This window comes from Buteo buteo, chromosome 12 (genome assembly GCF_964188355.1).
Source record: "Buteo buteo chromosome 12, bButBut1.hap1.1, whole genome shotgun sequence".
Classification (NCBI taxonomy): domain Eukaryota; kingdom Metazoa; phylum Chordata; class Aves; order Accipitriformes; family Accipitridae; genus Buteo; species Buteo buteo.
The window spans coordinates 19,135,048-19,154,798 of NC_134182.1; the positions used below are offsets into that span (position 1 = coordinate 19,135,048).

The window sequence follows — 19,751 nt, forward strand, 5'->3', positions numbered from 1 at the left end:
GTGGCACGTGAGTGAACTGACATGACCAGGCTCATTTTTCAGGCTAAAACATTTCTCCTGTCCTTGCTTTTTGCAGCTGCTGCAGAGGACTAACTGCTATCTCTTAGGGAATGACTTGTAATTGTCCTTAGATGTGTAAATCTAGTTGAGTTCCTGGGAAAGGATGCTCTTTTGTCCTCTCTGAATGAAATGTAACAGAGGGATAATGTGAGAGTAGCAAGGAAAGGCTCTACATATTTTTCTCCAGAGACCTCATTTCAAAAGCTACCTTGGTCACACAGGAAAGGAGCATGATATGACATGGCAAGGGAATCCAGCTCACCAGTTGGGGATAGTGCTGAGAAGACTCAGAGGTAGTCATGGTCACTGCACAATATGGGCTGAAGGACATCAGCAGAACTGAAAGAAACTGTTTGCAGAGTTTGCTGTTCATATACTGCTGGAGTCCTGCTCCCATAAGCAAAAACACTAAGAAATAATTCCAGCAGAATTGTATTTCTCCTTGATAAGTGGATGAAGGCTGACTTAGCACAAGGAGGTCTGATCGACATAGATCAAGCAGGTGAGCAGCCTGTTCAATACCTGCAATCAAACCTGACGTATCAGAAAAAACCTTCAAAGTTTAACCAAACATTTCTCCAGCTCCTGTTGTGGCTGTTGGTGTTTCTGCCTGCCCAGGTAGACCTTCTGCTTCTACAGCTTTGTTTCACATCTCTATTTTAGAAGCTAGAGCTGAATATGAAGGACCCAGCTCTTCAACAGCTGTAAAAGATGTAGCGTCTTTCAGACCTAATGCTGCTGATTTTCACCACTGAAAAGGCCAAGGTCCCAGATGATTTTTTGTATAATTCTTGCCTGAGCATCATTCTGAATAAATCTGGATTTGAGTACAAACCTGGCAGCTTCTCTGAGGGCAGTGCACACCACAAGGGTGTCGTGGTTTAACCCCAGCCAGCAACTAAACACCATGCAGCCACTCACTCACTCCCCCCCAGTGGGATGGGGAGAAAATCGGGAAAAGAAGTAAAACTCACAGGTTAAGATAAGAGGAGTTTAATAGAACAGAAAAAAAGAAACTAATAATGATAATACTAATAAAATGACAACAGCAATAATAAAAGGATTGGAATGTACAAATGATGCACAGGGCAATTGCTCACCACCCACTGATCGACACCCAGCTAGTCCCCAAGTGATGAACCCCCAGCCCCCACTCCCCCCAGTTTATATACTAGATGTGATGTCACATGGTATGGAATACCCTTCTGGCCACTTTGGGTCAGCTGCCCTGGCCATGTGCTGTGCCAACTTCTTGTGCCCCTCCAGCCTTCTTGCTGGCTGGCCATGAGAAGCTGAAAAAATCCTTGACTTTAGCCTAAACACTACTGAGCAACAACTGAAAACATCACTGCTATCAACATTCTTGGCATACTGAATTCAAAACATAGCACCGTACCAGTTACTAGGAAGACAGTTAACTCTAGCCCAGCTGAAACCTGGACCCAGAAGCAAAGAAGTCTATAAATATATTTTGTTTGAGGATTGGCATTAAATCTCTGATGATTCAGAGATCCAAGACATACCAAGAACCCAAGAGGAGTTTTCTTCTGTCTTTCATGAAACAGTATTAATAACACCATATACTGATACTGAATTAATTATGTTTGTGTTAGACTCAGAGATTGCAGTTGGGATTCCCATTCCTTTGTACCAGCTGCTTCTTGTACACATAGCAAGAAGCTTTCTGCTTTACAAAGCAGATTACCTATATCCCCCAGAGAGACAAAAGAAGAAAGGACCTAGAACCAGGAAATGATAATGACATAACTGGAAATAAAACCAGATTATAGAACGGTAGTCTAGTTGTCTTATCCGCTAAATGGAGCTACTGGGAGAAAACCACAAGCATTTCTTTGTGGCAGGCCAGAGGATGGAAAGGCTGCATTTATTGTATGTGTGAGCTGGGAGAAAATTAATATTAACAGTAGTCTCCTCTACTGCTTGAGTCAGCTGGATTAGTCTCTTAAGGAAGATCTGTAACTGCTGTAGAAAACTTGAGACAAGTCCCAGTGTAGGAGCTTGGCTTCCCAAAAGCCCAGTAAAAGCTGTATTTATTCAGTTGTTGCTGTCTTTAGTAACTTTCATGTAGGCCGAAGGAATACAGGAAAGGAAATTTTGTTGTAATAAATACAGAATATTAAGATTTCCAAAGATGAAACAAATAAACTCTGTGCATCTTTCATGGGAAGATAGAACAAAATGTTGACCTTGGTCAAAAAGTGCTTTTAGCATGATTGTTCTTATGCAGTCCTATGTGTGCCAATAGGGAACTCGAGCCTGGGGATGATGGTGACAACTGAGTCAGCGGAGAGCTTCTGCTTTCCAGAAACACACTGTAGCATGAAGATGCTGGAGACCTGATGCCTCTGAGCATCAGAGGCCTGCCAGGAGCCTGCTCCAGCGCGGGGTTCCCACGGGGGTCACAGCCTCCTTTGGGAACCCACTTGCTTCAGCGTGGGGTCCTCCCCGGGCTGCAGGTGGAGATCTGCTCCACCATGGACCTCCATGGACTGCAGGGGACAGCCTGCCTCACCAGGGTCTTCCCCACGGGCTGCAGGGGAATCTCCGCTCCGGCGTCTGGAGCATCTTCTTCCCCTCCTTCTTCACTGACGTTGGTGTCCGCATAGTTGTTTCTCTTACATGTTCTCACTCCTCTCTCTGGCTGCCATTTTCCACCTGTCCCAACTCTTTTCTTCTTAAAAATATCACAGAGGCATTACCACTATTGCTGATGGGCTCGGCCTTGGCCGGGAGTGGTTCCATCTTAGAGCTGTCTGGTATTGGCTCTGTCAGACACCGAGGAAGCTTCCAGCAGCTTCTTACAGAAGCCAACTCTTGTAAACCCCTCTACCAAAACCTTGCCACACAAAGCCAATACATTTCACCCCCTTATGGTGTCAGAAGTGGGATTCAAACCCACGACTCCAAGAGAGGCTACTCATGCAGAGCACAGCACTATGAGGGCTGCTATGGGGAGAATTAATTCCATCTGAGCCAGACCCAATACAAGCAGCCAGGAAAACAAATTGCCTCTGGGCACAGCAAAGGTCAGGGTTGCCATCAGCTAAGCGAAATTGCTGGCAGTAATAGTCCCATGGACATTTCCCTTTGCAGCAGCGGCTGTCAGCACAAGGTGCTTTCATTAGCTGTGGGCTGGGCTTTTGTGGGATCATTTTGTATTTAATTTCAGTGAGAGGCTCTTCTCATCTGGCATGGTTCTGCTCAGCTACTCCCCATGGTGCAGTAAGGACAGGGGAAGAGAGGCTCAGAGCGATAACGTGCGTTACAGTGAGGTGTTGGAAGTGGCCAGATGTGCAATTGCTCACAGGGTGGCAGAAGGGACCCAGCTGGTCCCAACAACCATTTAACTCTACAGGCATCTCTCACACTGGTGCAACCCAGAGTAGTTAACATCTCAGAATAGGTGCTCATATTGCAACTTCTCTGATGGGAAAGCTGATTCAGTAGGTGCCCTGACCCTTTTTCCTCTGCCCTGCTTCCTATTTCTCCTTTCCCCTTCATTGCCATTGTGGTTTTGGTTTTAAACTTTTGTTTTAAACATCCCCATTCCTAGGGCTCATTACTGGTGCATGCCAGATGTATTGAAATGTCAATAAATGGTCTTAGAGCACTGATACCTCCTCTGTTCTTCCCAACTTAAATTGATAAGTGTCAACTAGGGAACGTGGGGCCTACTTCATGGGTCAAACCACTGTTTGTCCCCAAAGGCAGCCTCTGCTCATAACACTGCCGCTTCTCCAAAGAACTGGATCAGATAGGCAGGAACCTGGATGACGGTATGAGGGCCTTGAAAGATGGGGTGCGAGCCTGACCTTTTCTTCAGTTTGTGGCAGAAACAGCAGTAACAAAAGCCGTGCAGGGGAAGAGGAGGGCTCTGGACTTGGCAAGAAAGCTGCCAGAGTACAGTTTTCCTCTCACTTGTTTTGTCACCAACTTATTGGCTTTAATGTCTGTAAACATGGGCCATGCAGTCGGCAAGGGAAACTCAAAATCTTTCTGTGGCTGTGAAAAGCAGAGTTGGGAGACATGAGTTCTTCATCATTTTCCCATGGACTTGACAGACTTCAGTGAATGACTTTTAGTTGAATGACTTTGCATGTTGTGCAGTGATTTGCAACAGGGCATGGTGTGAGTCAAGTACTGATGTTCTGAACTCATAGCTTGCTGCCTGACTTAAATGACTAGACAAAGTGCAGGGCTGGCATTAAGCCCCCAATAATCCTTACCACTTTGGAAAGTGGCTATCTGTGGGCACAAGCCGGATAATTCCAAACCTGTGATACTCTGTGCAATGAGATCTCCTTTTATCTGGTACCTGGTATTTGAGAACATACTTTTGTTCTGGGGCTCCCTTAAAGGCAAACAGGAATTCCTTACCTAATAAAACAGCCCAGCGACTTGCAATTGTGTATTTAGCATCTAACTGAAGCATGACATCCAAAAAAACTTATTTACATTTCTCCCTGCATCATCTTCCCTCCTTTCCTGACATACTCCCCATCTGCTCTAGCTGCTGAACTCTTTCAATCATTTATTCTGATCTTTCCACCAATTAATAAAAGAAACAACCCTGAAAGGCATCATGGATCTCAGCTATGGGTTAAATCCATGTAAGTTTGCTTTGACTTTCAGACAGCCTTGATTTCTTCCTACCTGCAATTGGAGTCCATGAGCTAGAGAAGAGGAAATCGTTTGCATTGTGCAGCCATGACAGTGAAGCAGAATGAGCTTCATGCTGCAGTGGGAAGTGCTTTATGATTTAATTTAATGTCTGGAAGAATGGTAGCTTGGTTAGGTAGCAGCAGGCAGGGAAGTTGAGTTTGAAAAAGGCAATCCTGGAGTGTGTGCATGTGTAAGGTTTGAAGCCTGAGCCTGTGGTTTCCAGTCCCATGAGACTGTGCTCCTTCCCTATGAAAGGGGCCAAGCAGCATATGAACTGGTTTAACTAGTAGCCATCTAAATGGCAGCAACGAAAACTCAAGCCTCCTAGTTGAGGATGAGGGGATGACTGTAATTGCACATAATCACATTAATTTAAGTGAAACTGGTCTGTTTTATTTGATGAATGATCATTTGATCTCCATTTGTTGTATAAGCTATGAAATTGTTTCTTAACTATGTTCATCATTCACCTGTCATTAGGAACTTCATGAAGACAGCATTACTGCTACATTTGTAGATAAAAGCTATACATGTGCATGTGTGCCTATGCACAGTCATTTCTATGGTCGGAGAGTATTAACAGGGTAACAAAAGCAGGGACTCAAAATGGAAGCAATGCCTGAATTAACATTGCTCAGGTAACTCCTTTAGTCATTTATGCACCTGTGCTCTGATAGTCTTTAATCATATTATCACATATGTTTTATGCCTCCTTTCAGGGCTCAGGATACACAGTCTCCATTTAATGAGCAGCTGTTCAATTTTTTTCATCACTGACGAAGACACATCCCCTTTCCTTAATACTGGGAGCTAATCAAACCCTGCTCTGAGGACAGCATGAATCATTTCCACTTGTTTTGTTCCTGTGGTGCTTGCCACTGATGTATCTGAATGCTTTCCCCTTTATTTTGTCTTCAGATGATGTGGTGAATTGAACTGGGGTGCTGTTTTTCACTCTTTGGACCAAGGTTGCTGAGGGAATACGAAAGTTTAAAGGGGCTGTTGGGTTTGGATGCCTATATGTTATACTGAGAACACCTTGTAATGTGAGACAAGCTCTGTTCACATTGTGGCACCGCTGTTGTCTGCAGCTGCTTTTTGTGTGCTTCTGCCAATCAGACCCCCAGATAACATATCAGGGAGCTGGAAAATATCCACATGAATAAAGATTACTTTAAGTTGCTTGTGCAATGTTCAACACCTTTTGTATTTACAATCACTTAAGTCTTAATTCTCTGCAAATCTTTCAACTTAAAAAAAGAGATGACTCTAGGATAAAAAGTAAGAATGAAGGAGCATAAGAGACATTGTAAATAATCCTTAAGGAGTTGAAAAAAATAAAATTAAATGAGCCAGCTAGGGACTGTATTATAATTGCACAAAAACATTACATTTTCAATTCTAATATTTCTGTCCTTTGCATGCTTTTGCTGAATTTGAAACCACAAGAACGTTCTTTGGAAGTGAGTGTCCACATGTGTTTGCATGTATGTGTGTGATTGCCTAAATTTAAAACCAAAGTAGCTGAAAACAAAATTTCCATCATGTAGCAATACAGGACGAGGTATGAACCATCACAAGGGTTGGAACATTTGTTTCAGTTGCACAACACGGACCTTCTTGCCCTGAGTTAAAGGAGTGTTTGATAGCAGAAGGTGGTTGTCATCATCAGCTTAAATTCTCTGTAGGGGGTGAAGAGACACCCACTTTGCCAACATTTATTCACAGATACTTGCCTTCAGCAGAAGATTACAGTTGGGAGCATGGGCTCCTACTTGAGATACTCAAGGTAGGGTATTCTGCTGGGTGGAAACTCTTCTGCCAGTGAAGGAAAGAATTTGTTACATCTGCTTCATCTGCCATGGCAGGAAAAAGGAAAGAAAGCAAAATAAGCCAATAGGAAAGACAGAAAATACATGCGTGGTCAACAGGAATTTTCTAAATGCAGCTGAATGTGGCAAGGATCTGTTGTTTCAATTTCTTTATTCTCTGTGTGGGACTTGCTGAATATTTGTCAAAAACATACTGTGCTGGAGGATTGATTTAAATACATGTTGTTGCAGGCTCGAATGTTAGTTTTATACAGAGAAGGGCCTCATTAAATTGCACTGATGACCAGAAGTCCCAGGGTAGATGGATAAATTTGTGAACTAGTTAATCAAAGATACACATGAAAAAAATGCAGTGACCCCTGAGGAAAAGTGTACCTGAAGCCTATGTATTTTATTTGGAATTTATTTGAAAAGGTTTTTTGTTTAACTTATTTTTGATAATATTTGACAGTGAATTGGCGAATCCACCAAAGTGCATGTTATGTTGCAGGGGAGTCTGAAAACTTGTGATCCCAGTTCTGCTTTTCAGTACTTACTAGAGAATGGGGAGAGGGCCCTGCATCTTGATGAAAACCTTCAGGGAGATTCAACAATAAAGTATTTGTGAGTGCGGTTTTCAAATCATCTAATTTGTTCATCAAGTAAAACAGAAGTTGCCAGACTTTGTCAGGCCTATGTCATGATTATTGTACTAAGTTGTTTTCATGGGTGCTTGATGATTTCAAGGGAAAAGTAGAAACCTCACAGAGGACAATTCTGAAATCACTTTTCTTCTTTTCATCAGTCCTCTTTGCGTGTCAGTTATTATTTGTTATTATCACAAGTTGGAGGCTACTCTTAGTTCTGTAGAGAAGTAAAGGCAACTGGAGATGAAGTGTAGCTATGGAGATGGAGAGATGGAGGGAAGCACAAAAAAGTGAGGGAGGACAAGGACATAAGCAGTGGGACTTTCTGGTCACATTGTTTTTCATGGGACCATCCTGCTGGCTCCTGTAGGAGCACTGGGTATCTTCTAGGAGGTATCACTGAAAGATCATGTTTGACCAGAAGATAGCTGCTGCTTAGAGGACATACACACAGAGGTGGGGAAACAAGGACAAGACGCAGTTGCAAGAAGTATACATGATCAAATCACTGAGATGGCATCAAAAGTAAGAGAAGTGTGATAAGTGGGAAAGGGATGAAGATAATACATGGTAGGAGGCTTGAGCAGAAATGCAAGCAGGGGCTCTTTATGTGTTTGTATATTGACTTCATTATGGAAAACTATGTTGCCTACGGAGATGAGGACAGCATCGGTTGATGCCAAAAGGTTTGCTGCATGATATTAAATAAATCTTCTTCCTCTTGTATGATGAGCTCTCAGGCGTTTTTCTACCTGAGGTCATCCAAGTTCTTCTTGTGAACAGCTGACTCTCAATGGGATTGTCAGGTTTGCTCGTTTTCGGCTAGAGAGTTTTGAAGTTTGGTTGGAAAGAGCACCCAAAGCCTCCTTTGTGCTTTACAACAAGCCTGACAACCACAGCTGGCTACCAAGTTTACCCTGGCTTCAAGCACATGGTGAGGTAACCTCAGGGAAATCATGGCTTTCAATACGTCTAGCTGAGGTTCTCTGCCTGCCATTGTAATGTGTTGGGTTCAGATCACCAATTTCTGAATATCTAATATAAATGAAGTTTCAGCTGTTAATACTGCATTGAATTTGATTCTTGAACAGCTGGGTTTTGCAGAAGTTGCTTACTGTATCCTAGATCTGACAAAGTAGTGAACTGTGGACAAAGAACAGTTTGCTTTACAAAGAACAGTGAGCTGTTCTGGTCATATCTAAAGTAAAGAAAGAAAATGCTGTATTTTCATACACATATTTCACTCAACTGCTATATCTTTAAAATATTAGTACTTGAAATAAATCCTCAGGTAACCCTTACCTGCAGATAAATTGCACCTTTTGAAAAAAGGCACAATACAACAGTCCGAGGTCAAGAAATTAGAGAAGAGGGAGGAGGCTATGGGTGAACTTTGAGGTAAAATTCCAAAGGGTTTCCTCTACGGATACATAAGCCACAATGATGCTGGGTCATGGGAAGAAGAATCTTCTTTCTATGATTTTAATGATAATCACTGGATATACATATGAAAATACAGGTTCACATTTGAAGCAGCATTGGTCTCATTTTTTTTCAATTTTACTTTGAGGTTGTGTTGAAATTTTTCCCTTTTTCTGACAGCTGATTCTCCCAGCGTAGTTCTGAAATACACATTTTGGATGGTTTTGTATGGGATGCCTATCTCAGCTTGAGCAGGACTCATTAATCTTCAGTGGCACTGAACTGAAAGGATTAATGAAAACGCCTCTTCGGGATTTGTAGTTATTTTGACCCTTCATTTTTATTTCTAATTTCCTGTTTGAATTAATACCAATAAACCCCTTGGAACTTACCACCTGCCACCTAATTAATTAATGATAATTTTCCAGTGTATTGGGTCCAGCAGAGATGGAGTTAATTCTCCCCATAGGAGCCCTCATAGTGCTGTGCTTTGTATTGGTAGGTAGAAAGGTGCTGATAACACACCTGTGTTTTGGTTACTGCTGAGCAGTGCTGCCACAGCATCAAGGCTGTCTCTCCAACATTTTCACCCCCTCAACAGCAAGCTGGGGCTGGGCAAGATCTTGGGAGGGAACATAGCCAGGACAGCTGACCTAAACTAACCAAACAGCTATTCCATACCATATGATGTCAGCTCAGCTATAAAGATTAAGTAAAGGGAGATGGAAGAGGGGGCATTTTCATCTTCCGGAGCAACCACTATGTGTACTGAAGCCCTGCTTTCCAGGAATTGGCTAGACATCTGCTGCTGATGGGAAGTAGAGAATAACATCATTTGTTTTTCATTTACTTCCACATGCAGTCTTTGCTTTTGCTGTCCCATGAGTTTTTCCATCTTATTTTGTCCCTGTCTTGTCAGAGGCCACTCTTGGTGGGCATCTGGTGCTTGGTGGGCACCTGGCATCCAGCCAAAGTCAACCCACCACATCCTGGAACTGGATTGATCCATGCATTAATTTTTAAATCACTGGTGAGCTTACTGGGAGTCTTGTGACCAGCAGGGTGCTCTCCAAGCCACAGCTCATGGAGACAAGCCATTATATGAGAGCATCTGCTCTCCTTAAATATAAAATAAAACAAAAATTAAGGTCTGAAATTCTCAGGTTGTAACAGTAAGCATGAAAGTCTGATATAGCCATATGCTAATTCTCACTATTCAGAAAGGAGACAAAAAGAGACCAGCATTGATTCATAAGTCTCATTGTTTTTACAATTGTGATTCTTTGGTATTTGACTTCAGATTTTTGAATTCCTCAAACTGGCAGCCTCAAGATTTATTAAACATTTTGGTCATGGTGCTCTTCCAAGTTAGGCTGCTAGCGTCTTGTGCAAAAGGACATTAAGCAAAGCAAAAACGAATAGGAGATCTCAGTCCAAGTCTTAACCACAAGGTTATCCACTTATATTTTTTAATCCAGGAGCTTCAGGAAGGTTGTATCTGCATTGCAAAGGCAGCAAGTTCTACCTATTTACAGGATGGGGAAAAGAAAAACAAACAAACAAAAAAGAAAAACAAGATACAAATTACAAACCAAACTCAGGAGTGATAATTTGATTTGTGCCAGCTGAGAAACCTACTCTTGGCCCTCACTGCAGACAGTCCGACTCTTCTTTGCACTGTGCAAAGAAATTCTATTACAAGGAGTGCTTATTAAACCTGATATTTCAAGAAAGCTGGCTTTTCCACCTAGTAATAGCAGCTATATATTTTCAACAGTGGCACACTTCAAGGCTAAACACTATGATTTTACAAAAGCTTGTATTATGGTGGCAGCTTTGTGTGCAAATATTTGCAGTTAATTGCAGGAAGTCTGTGTGTAGTGTCAAGGCTAAAGAAACAGGTACAAGTGAATTTACACTTCTCAGATTTCCCAGTAAACATCAATCCAAGCATCTTACTCTTGATTCCACTATAGCTTTTATCGATGTAAACCAGGAGTAATTTTACTGAGAGCATGAACACTGCAAGGCTAAAATGGCACAAAGCAAACTCTCTAAAGACTTCCTTGCTTTAACAGAAACCTTACTGGGACTCTTTATGACTGGAAAGAAACCATTTCACTTAGTGGCTAAGACTGAAACGTGTGCTAACATGTTTGCATTTATTTGATGATGTCCCTTCAAATAACTGTGGCTTTATGGAGACACTCTGACCATATTTATGATTGGGGTAAGGATTTTTGAAACAGGAGTGAGAATACCAACTTCCTCTGTAGAGAAAGACCTGTATGGGGACAACATTGTGGGACCACTTACTGTTCTTGTTATTAAATTAAGCAAAAGCACTTGTCAGCTGAAATGAAAACAGAATTGAAGGGAAAAAGTAAAATAAAATATAAAAGATTCTCTTAAAAGAAAAACAACCTCTAAAATGTGGGGTCTGCCAGTCAATGAGTGTTCATGTTTTAGGACTATCACTCCAAGATCCACAAGCTGCAAGGCATTAACTTGAATATGTAAATTTTGCTTCACTAACTGTTGCAGTGATTTCAATACCAAGGCCATGACAATGGTGTAGGGGAAGGGATGCAGACCTACACCATGTTGAAGGGGATACGTCAGCTGTTCAAACAGGTCAGAGATCCCAGCATGGGGCAACTCTGCCTTCCCTTCTTCCAAGGAATTTGAACGCATTACCAGCAAGCAATTAATCTGCAAGGCTGCCGGTCTTCAATGCCAAAGAAATTGTCTTTCACGTGTATAGCATGTTTGTGGAGCAAGTTGGGAGTTCTCTGTGGTGGCATTGATATTTCAGAGTAGGATACTATTATCTGACCTTGTCATTCAAGATTCAGGGAAAATATATGAGTGTGAGGTTTTCTTCTTAAGATTAGAAGTACGATCCTGAACAGTGTATACATGAGTTAGTCTTTCATTACTGGACTTGTAAACATTACCATTTTTCTTTGCAATAATTGAGTGAGCCTGACATTTCGTTTAGGACGCTTCTTGAGAGACAACATTTTGCAAGTGCCTCAGAAAAAAGGTGGTGTGTGGGGAGAGACTTTGAATGGACTTTAAACCTACTTAGTATAATTAAAAAAATTGAACACATGCACAGACACATACTATTAACTTCTAGAAACTGTGATATTTACCAGAGTGCAACTGTGCCTGAACAAAGGAGGCAAAGAAATTCTGATTTTTTTCCCTTCTTAATAATGCTAGTGCAACAAAATGGAAGACTAGACAGCAGAGATAAATCCAGTTTTATTGTATAATTTGACCATTTAGTCTGATGGATAGTTCAGTTGATGAGTGTTCTGCTAGTTACCACAGGTGATTAGTGCTGTGTAAGTTCAAAATATTTTGGGAAGATGTGAGCCCAGTATTTTTGTGAATTACAGAAAAGATTTACACTAGGTCATTTTGCCTGAGTGCTTCAGGAACAGCTGATCACCCAGCACCAATTCTTGTGTCAGTGAAATATCTTTTCCTCTCTTTGATGCACAATATCATTGTTCACAATCCATGCAAGAGGATGGGCATGGCTTTGGAAACATGATGATATTTCACCTTCTTTTACCCTGCAAATTACCTGTGACATTTCATTTAAAACCTAAGGTGCCATAAAAGAAGAAATCCTTGGCTGCAGTAGTGACAAATACACAGAACAAACCTTGTGAAAGAATGATTTTCAAAATTAATCTTAAGAACACAAGAGCTTTGGCCAGGCTGCTCCTCTCCAAGGAGCAAGGGGAAGGCAGGGGAGGCTTCCAGAACTTCTGGCTCTACCAGTGCTGGCTCTCACACCTGTTTTTGTGCTCCTGCCTCAAAGCAGAACCCTCCTGAGGCACTGCTGGGTTTACACCTGCCTCTACTTCTTGTTGCACTGCTATCAGAGTGCAGATCCCACTAGTGCTACGAATCTAAGGACGTGCAGGGTGAGTTTATGAAGAAAAACCCTCCAAGGGGGGGTTGTGGAGTTGAGGCCTGGTTGCAAGGGATGACAGTCTTCTCAGGGAGGAAAAGATGCCTGAGGAGATAACTGCTGTGGCACTGGTGCTGCCATCTGACAGTTGCAATAGCAAAATGAAGCTGTGACTTGCTGAATTTCAAATTTCACTTTTTATTAATATTGTGCATAACTCAGGTTATTTTCAAGCTGCAAGCTGATTAATCATAGTCTCTTCTTGCTTAAAATTTCCCTTAGAGTTTCAAACAAAAATGTTATCCTTAGTTCTCCGTCTTAAAAAGTGCCAGTGCATAGTGCTGTTTGTGCAACCTGGCAGAGGCAGCTGTATTTTCATGCAGATGTAGGATTCTTATATATACACACAGACAAATTGTCAGTCAGCATGAGCAATTTGATTTACCTTCCCTGAGAGTCTGGTGTCCAGCCATTAAATTGCCTCTGAAGACTTCAGGCCAACAGGTTTTCTTTTCAAGCCTACTTTAAAATTTACCTATTCCCAGGGTCCTGCAGGTCCTACTCCCTCCCCAGAGATACACTTACCAATGAATGACAATGTTCTATTGTTGCTAAATAGAATATATATAAAAAAGAGACTCATCCTGACAGCCAGGGCACTTCAGAGACCTCTCACTCTGGTACACTGGCCAGGTCCTCCAGCTGCCTGTTGGTAGCCCCAGGCTATGGTGTTACTTGTGTAGAAACAACATTATACTAGATATTGATATATGCCTTCTATTCTCTGTGAAGCAAGTGGCACTCTGTTAACTAAAAGTAATATGTTACTGCACATGCGGGTTTGTTGCTGTTGCTCTGTTTGTAGTGCAAAGTCAGATTCGGGATTACCGCAACCTCTTCTGTACTGTTGATGCAGCAGAACAAAACCTGCCTGTCCCCTTTATTGTAGAATAGGGATTATAACACGTAGGGTTGAAGGTACCTTTTAAACATGAGAAAACACAGGAGTGGAGCAAACACGTGCCCTGTTACTGATTCCCCAGAAGGTTTTGAGAAAGTAATATCTAATCTACATCTGCTACTGCCATTGATACATACAGGAAACTGCACCAGTTCTGTCCCTAAAGGAGGAGCACTATGGGCTAATTAGTGAATATTTGTAAAGTGCTTTGAAGAGGAAACCTGCTACATCTTATAATTACCTGATACAAGCCAGATCCCAGTGGAGTGCTCCAGATGGCTGGTGCTCCATCCTTCACCCCTGCTGTTGAGGCCAGTACGGGGAGTGATCCTGTGCTCTTCCAACAAAGCAGGTGGGGAGCCCTTGGGGGAAGTGCATTGTGTTTTCTTGAAAGTCAGATCTTATTTTTTAAAATGAAAGAATAATTTTTTTATCTCTGCAGAACTAGATGTTTGAAGTCTGTCTGCTTCCCTTTCATCTTTACAGCTTTGCTTTTTCATTTGCAGCCAGACCACCAGGCTGAAAGGAGCACAGATCAGGGTAGTTGGAAGGAAAGCTGAACAATTCCTATCCAAACCCTGCTTTTCCCACTATGCATGTTTTATGGAGAGGTGATCTCCTTGGCTGCCTTGTGGCAAAAAGCCAGAAGGGATTTCTGGGTACTTCACATGCCTTTCTAACCTTAAAAACACTGATTGTTTTGTTGTTTTTTAAAATGGAATAAAAATCTGTTGATGCAGAATGTATCATTTGCAATACAACAATAAGTTGCCCTGAGCACATGGAGCCTGGCTCAGGTTCTTTGCTGGTTTCCATGTCATCTCTTCAGCTGTGCCAGGACCTCTCACCACAATTGCTTTTCCTGTAGCAATATTTTTTGCCTTTGAAAACTGTCTCTTAGTGATCTATCTATGTTGCCTAGAAAGAAAGGAACCAGGTTGTGTAAAATTTGGGAGAGTGCATTCTGTGACCAATGTGTTTTTTAAGAAAGGTATTCATATAAACCAGGGCTAAAACTTGGAAAAATGTTCTGAGAAGACCTGAGGGGATGATTAGAGAAAACAGCCCCTCTGGGAACCTAAGCTCTTTCTTTTTTCAAGAAAGAAGGTTAAAGTTTGGGTCGAGCAGTCTGATTATGGCATTAATTTAATTTTCAGTCTCTGCAGTTCAGATGTTCACATAGGTGTCTATCTCTGAGTATAGAGAAACCACACTAAAGAAGGGCCTATTTCTCATCTTGACCATAAAGGTAGCTCAAGCAGATGAGGACCTATGGTCTGGTCCACCTTCAGTCAGGTGTTCAGTCCATAAGAAAAAAGAGGCAAGGACTAGGAATTAAAGCTGGTTTGGTTTTTAAGCTGGAAATATTAAGCAGGTTTATTACAATGACAGTAATAAAAATATCAGAATGATGTAAAAGGCATATGGTGAATTCTGCTCCATTGTAGATTGGAAAATCTAGGCAGTATGTTTATCTTTCAGTGGTGGCTCTAGTCAAAGAACAGTAAATCTGAAGAAGTCCTCTGGTAAATAAGATGCCAGCTTAGATTATTTGGATGGAGCTTTCAGGCTGAATGAATCCTTGTGCTGTCAGTTCCTGTGAAAAGACCTCAAACCTCAAAGTGAAACTCACTAAACACCCACATTCACATGGTTTCCCACCAAAACTGTGTGGGTCAACAAACAGCAAATGCCACTAAGAAATGATGCAGTAATCTGGATTGCCTGAACATGTTTGCAGAGAAAAGTGGATGGAACTAAGAAATTGTTTTCTTCAGTGTTTTGGGACCTGACATGAATTAGATTCTCTTTTGCATGCTGGGAGACATGCCCTGTCCCAGCAACTTCAGACTTGAGGGAATGCAGTGGTTTTTATTATCTCTCTGTGCTTTCCTCATGAGTGACATCGGGTCTGCATGTGGGCGGAAACACAGTCTGACCTGGGGAAACGTGCAATAATAGTTAAAATAAGCAAAACTGTAAGAAATCCTACTCACAGATCAGACTCCTGATAAGTAGCAAGAGCAAAGGTCAAACCTGAGAGAAGTGTCACTCTGGGTGTAAAACAAGAGAAGAGAGCAGGGTCCAGACGCAGGAAATCACCAGAGAATGGTGGGGCAGCAATGGTAACTCCCCTTCCATCAAACATGAGCTTGTCTCCTTTTTCAAGCTGAGAATTTGCATCTTGTCTCTGGTTAGCCCTCAAAGACAGTCTCTTCTGTTGCAGGCGAAGGTAATCAGCAAGCCCCTTTTTTCCATGGTATTCCTTGCATTTTGGCAGCACTTCATGTAAACATGCACAGATACCTCATCGTCTGCTAGGACTGTCATTGTGCAGCCTGCAAAAAGGTTAGGCTGCCTGATTTGCAGAGGTCTGCAATCTCTCAAACTGATCGGTATTACCTCATTATTTCCTTGTGCTCACTTGGGCTTGACCCATTGTTTGCTGTCTTGGATAGTTTGGAAAAAATGTCCATTCTCTACATAAGAAGCTTTCAGAATACTGTACTGAATCATTACATAATATGTGTGTACATATATCTAAATATATACGTAGGTATTAATCTATGCATATAGCTATAGAATGTCTTTTGCATGTGCAGTTGTGTAAAGATCTTATCCTGAAGACGTGCCAAAAAAAAAGCCTGGTGCAAAACTGGTCCCTCACAAATCCCAGACAAGCTCTCCATTACCCTGAGTCCCTTTGTGCATGTGCTACCACAGTGTACCATTTCAGCCTTGTCTTCCCAGACCAAAGCTTTCCTCTTCAACCCTCTCCTCCTCTCCAGGGCTAAGTACACTTCTAAATCAGGCTGTTAATTTGCACACTTCTTTCCACACAGAACCTGCCCATCTGCCAAACATTATAACCAATATTTTAGGTCCTTTGGCTTTTATCATCCTGTCTAACACCATCTGCTGTAGAAAATTAACTTGACTACTTTAGTGTGCTCTTTGTGGGCCTCTTTCTCTTAATTTTATGTTCACAGGCCACAATAATGCAAGCAGTATTGGATCGTAGCTATGCTGATGTAGCTCCATCTTCTTCCCTGACCTGGCAAGTGCTCTTTGCAGAAGAACATCCTGAGATGCAGGGTGTAGGGAACCTCTTTCAGAAGTCAGGGACTCTATCTTTAATAACTGAGTACCTGTGCTTGAGGCTATACATAATGAAGAAGCTCCAGTGGCCTCTTCATGAAGGGCATCAGCCAGTGTTGGTTTTGGCACTAATATTGTCTTTCTTCTTGCTTGCCACCAGTGTGCCATATCAGGGACACTTTCAGAAGCAAAGGGAAACATTTTCTGCAGTTGTCTCTTCTCATTGCAGTCTTAAAGTTGTCAGAGGAAGAGATTAAGGCTGTGTCATTTTTGGTTTTTCTTACTGTCTTTGGTCAAGAAAATGAATTGTCATAAAAAAACCTGAAGACCTGATCTCTTCTCATTAGGTGCTCTTTTCAGCCTGAGACTTAGGGGAATTTTAATGAGAACAGACACTGATGCAGAATGAGCATATTCCCACCAGTGGCTACCCCACTGGTAATCTGAGTATTTCCAATTCTTGATCCCACTGGAGCTTAGAGATATGTTTGTACTGACTGGGGAAGGGAAGGCATCCATTCTGAGTTCAATGGCCTCCAAATATTACTTAGGGCAAGATAATAGTGAATTATATAATACCCATCAAGCAAAAAGACAATGCTGTGAATGAGTGTTCACCTAATTTACATATAGACAATGTCTACCTGAGTATTTGTGCAGACAGAGAAAACACATTGTTAAACAATTCCTTTGAAAATTCAGTGGCCAGATAAAACGTGTTAGTCATCACTAACTGAAGATGGGAGTGGTATCTTCAGTGTCAACTGCTTCTGGTGCCAAAAGTAATTCTTAAAACTCTGAAGCCCACCTCTGTTTGGAAAAAGCAGGTATCTCTCTTACAGTGCCTAGAAACCTCCAGCCTGTGCTCACAGGACTTGGTATAGCATCTTTCAAGCATAAGAGGCTGTGCCCATTGTTGCAGGACTGTAAATTAATTGCTTATAACATTGTCTGAGACTAAAAATTGCTCAAACAGTGCACTGGGACTGCCCTGGAAATCTGTAAACATGATAGAAGTTGCCATGTATTTCTCAGATGTATAGTGCTCACCTGCCTTCATAGTAGCTTAGGGATCCTTGCAGATGGAGCAATAATACTCCTTCAGTCACTCATTTCCAGTACTCTAATTGCAATAATAACCTGATCTGTGGCCACAATAAAGCCTTTTTAACGCCAGGTTTCTAAAGCCTTAATCTGAATGTATGCGGTAGCTTCACAGACCTCAGTAATGACACCTAGCATGATATGAGTACACTTGCTCTTTTGAGATGGTAACAGATGGATGCCTGCATTAAGGTGTAAACTCAAAACTACTTCCCATGGAGCAACACAAAGCTACACGATTTCTTACTCTTTCCAGAAAATGATCAAAGTTATGTTACTTTAAAAAGTTATTACAACCTTCTACATGCACCGTCAGTCATCCTGCGTCTTGGTATTTTACCTGTCTCCTGATTTGGGTGTTTAAACTCCGTTTTATGATATCATTAGGACATTTAAGATGGTATTAACAGTTTATCTATCACTAAAGCTTCTGTAAGGCCTATAGTATTTCATGTCTTCGCAAAGCCTTTAGCTGAGCAATATAGGAACTGATCAATGCTCCAGGAAGACCAGCAATATATTAGCAGATAGGAAGAGACCTACATTAATTTCCATTTTGTTAATGCTCTTTTGGCTACGTCCAATTTTGTCCTGGTTTTTTCTGCAATAAAGTGAATTTTCTTCCTAGTAGCTGGTATAGTGCCGTGTTTTGAATCTGGGATGAGAATAATGTTGAAAACACTCTGATGTTTTAGTTGTTGCTAAGGAGTCAAGGACTTTTCAGCTTCTCATACTGCTCTGCCAGCAGAGGCTGGGAGTGCACAAGAAACTGGGAGGGGACACAGCCAGGACAGCTGACCCAAATGAGCCAAAGGGGTTTTCCATACCATAGGACATCATGCCCAGTATATAAACTGGGGGGAGTTGGCCAGGAGGCACTGTGGCTCAGGGATTGGCTGGGCATTGGTCAGCAGATGGCGAGCAATTCTATTGTGCATCACTTATTTTGTATGTTCTATTATTACTATTATTATTCCCCCTTCCTTTTCTGTCCTATTAAACTGTCTTTATCTCAACCCATGAGTTTTACTTTTTTCCCAGTTCTCTCCCCATCCCACTGTGGGGGCATGGTGCTTAATTGCCAGCTGGGATTAAACCACGACATCTCTTGATTTAGTGTTAAGGTTTTGAAGGTAAAATGTTACAAAATGTTAGTTTCTTTCTGGATCGTCAAGTCCAACAGGCAAAAGTTTAGGCCATTTCATCCATCGAGAGGTTTTTTTTTTTTTATTTTGTCCATATTGAACATTTGACCATTGATACATTTTAAGTGAAGGTGGAGATTAGATTTAAGGTTTACTTAAGGGCAGAGAAGAACTTCTTAATTGTTTAGCCTTTGCAAACATCTTCCCTTATTCTTGGTGCATGTTCTAAAGAAGATGCAATGTGTAACTGGACTCTACATTCTGTACTTTTCAAAGCTCTAGCCCTTGGCCTAAAAAATTGCACCAAAATTGCAAAGTATCACTTAGGCTCTTCAGATACAAGTGTTCATCCTAGTCCAGTGGAATCAAGAAGATCCATCAATAAGCCAGAAGAGTTGCTCTTTTGTTTTCAGTCTATAGACTTGGTTTCTACAATAACTACAGTCTTGGGTATAACAACAGCATCAGCAAGTACAGTCAGCTGAAATTCAGTAATCCTTAAGCTTTTGCTAACAGTGTGTACCACAAGCTAACAAACAGAAATCTGGAATCCCTCAAACCTTATGTTTCTATCCCCCTATGTGAACAATCTGACAGTAAACCTATGTTTTTGGGTTTCTTTACCCTTCTCTCTACCCCTCCAAATACCCATCCTTAATTAAACCTAAAAATGTTACCTTGGTGGCTCATACCTTCACTGAATATACTGACCTTCTTGTCATGAATGTTTAACTAAGAGAAGTAAAATAAATTTTATCCCCTAAAACAAGTACTCCAAAAACCTAGTTTTGAAAGACCATTAGTCAAAAAGTTTAGTTGTGGAATTCAGCAAGTGAATAAAAATCTGCAATAGAAACATTACACACTATTGCATGCCTTTGTATAGGA

The 19,751-nt window shown here is 41.5% G+C and overlaps 1 protein-coding gene across 1 annotated transcript in view; it reads left to right on the forward strand.

Annotated features, from left to right (window-relative positions):
• Positions 1 to 5,862, forward strand: part of SUPT7L (SPT7 like, STAGA complex subunit gamma) — a 78,232-nt gene extending 72,370 nt beyond the window's left edge. Inside the window, exon 6 of the mRNA XM_075042912.1 lies at positions 5,463 to 5,862. The gene's annotated coding sequence lies outside the window, so the exon portion shown is untranslated. The remainder of the gene's footprint in view (positions 1 to 5,462) is intronic.
• The last annotated feature ends 13,889 nt before the right edge of the window (positions 5,863 to 19,751 follow it).